Source organism: Aethalodelphis obliquidens, unplaced genomic scaffold, assembly GCF_003676395.1.
Source record: "Aethalodelphis obliquidens isolate GAN/ISIS:26980383/991018 unplaced genomic scaffold, ASM367639v1 scaffold4, whole genome shotgun sequence".
Classification (NCBI taxonomy): Eukaryota; Metazoa; Chordata; class Mammalia; order Artiodactyla; family Delphinidae; genus Aethalodelphis; species Aethalodelphis obliquidens.
In genome coordinates, this window is record NW_020837948.1 from 2754388 (window position 1) to 2756853 (window position 2466).

Below are 2466 nucleotides of genomic sequence, written 5' to 3' on the forward strand. Positions count from 1 at the left end.
GGCACTTAGGTTGTTTCCATCTCCGGGCTATTGTAAATAGAGCTGCAATGAACATTTTGGTACATGACTCTTTTTGAATTTTGGTTTTCTCAGGGTATATGCCCAGTAGTGGGATTGCTGGGTCATATGGTAGTTCTATTTGTAGCTTTTTAAGGAATCTCCATACTGTTCTCCATAGTGGCTGAACCAATTCACATTCCCACCAGCAGTGCAAGAGGGTTCCCTTTTCTCCACACCCTCTCCAGCATTTATTGTTTCTAGATTTTTTGATGATGGCCATTCTGACTGGTGTGAGATGATATCTCATTGTAGTTTTGATTTGCATTTCTCTAATGATTAATGATGTTGAGCATTCTCTCATGTGTTTGTTGGCAGTCTGTATATCTTCTTTGGAGAAATGTCTATTTAGGTCTTCTGCCCATTTTTAGATTGGGTTGTTTGTATTTTTCTTATTGAGCTGCATGAGCTGCTTGTAAATTTTGGAGATTAATCCTTTGTCGGTTACTTCATTTGCAAATATTTTCTCCCATTCTGAGGGTTGTCTTTTGGTCTTGTTTATGGTTTCCTTTGCTGTGCAAAAGCTTTGAAGTTTCATTAGGTCCCATTTGTTTATTTTTGTTTTTATTTCCATTACTCTAGGAGGTGGGTCAGAAAGGATCTTGCTGTGATTTATGTCATAGAGTGTTCTGCCTATGTTTTCCTCTAAGAGTTTGATAGTTTCTGGCCTTATATTTAGGTCTTTAATCCATTTTGAGCTTATTTTTGTGTATGGTGTTAGGGAGTGATCTAATCTCATACTTTTACATGTACCTGTCCAGTTTTCCCAGCACCACTTATTGAAGAGGCTGTCCTTTCTCCACTGTACATTCCTGCCACCTTTATCAAAGATAAGGTGTCCATATGTGCATGGGTTTATCTCTGGGCTTTCTATCCTGTTCCATTGATCTATCTTTCTGTTTTTGTGCCAGTACCATACCGTCTTGATAACTGTAGCTTTGTAGTATAGTCTGAAGTCAGGGAGCCTGATTCCTCCAGTTCCTTTTTTCGTTCTCAAGATTGCTTTGGCTATTCGGGGTCTTTTGTGTTTCCATACAAATTGTGAAATGCTTTGTTCTATTTCTGTGAAAAATGCCAGTGGTAGTTTGATAGGGATTGCATTGAATCTATAGATTGCTTTGGGTAGTAGAGTCATTTTCACAATGTTGATTCTTCCAATCCAAGAACATGGTATATCTCTCCATCTATTTGTATCATCTTTAATTTCTTTCATCAGTGTCTTATAATTTTCTGCATACAGGTCTTTTGTCTCCTTAGGTAGGTTTATTCCTAGATATTTTATTCTTTTTGTTGCAATGGTAAATGGGAGTGTTTTCTTGATTTCACTTTCAGATTTTTCATCATTAGTATATAGGAATGCCAGAGATTTCTGTGCATTAATTTTGTATCCTGCCACTTTACCAAATTCATTGATTAGCTCTAGTAGTTTTCTGGTAGCATCTTTAGGATTCTCTATGTATAGGATCATGTCATCTGCAAACAGTGACAGCTTTACTTCTTCTTTTCCGATTTGGATTCCTTTTATTTCTTTTTCTTCTCTGATTGCTGTGGCTAAAACTTCCAAAACTATGTTGAATAAGAGTGGTGAGAGTGGGCAACCTCGTCTTGTTCCTGATCTTAGTGGAAATGCTTTCAGTTTTTCACCATTGAGGATGATGTTTGCTATGGGCTTGTCATATATGGCCTTTATTATGTTGAGGAAAGTTCCCTCTATGCCTACTTTCTGCAGGGTTTTTATCATAAATGGGTGTTGAATTTTGTCAAAAGCTTTTTCTGCATCTATTGAGATGATCATGTGGTTTTTCTTCTTCAATTTGTTAATATGGTTTATCACATTGATAGATTTGCGTATATTGAAGAATCCTTGCATTCCTGGAATAAACCCCACTTGATCATGGTGTATGATCCTTTTAATGTGCTGTTGGATTCTGTTTGCTAGTATTTTGTTGAGGATTTTTGCATCCATGTTCATCAGTGATATTGGCCTGTAGTTTTCTTTCTTTGTGACATCCTTGTCTGGTTTTGGTATCAAGGTGATGGTGGCCTCGTAGAAGGAGTTTGGGAGTGTTCCTCCCTCTGCTATATTTTGGAAGAGTTTGAGAAGGATACGTGTTAGCTCTTCTCTAAATGTTTGATAGAATTCGCCTGTGAAGCCATCTGGTCCTGGGCTTTTCTTTGTTGGAAGTTTTTAATCACAGTTTCAATTTCAGTGCTTGTGATTGGTCTGTTCATATTTTCTATTTCTTCCTGGTTCAGTCTTGGCAGGTTGTGCCTTTCTAAGAATTTGTCCATTTCTTCCAGGTTGTCCATTTTACTGTCATAGAGTTGCTTGTAGTAATCTCTCATGATCTCTTTTATTTCTGCGGTGTCAGTTGTTACCTCTCCTTTTTCATTTCTAATTCTATTGAT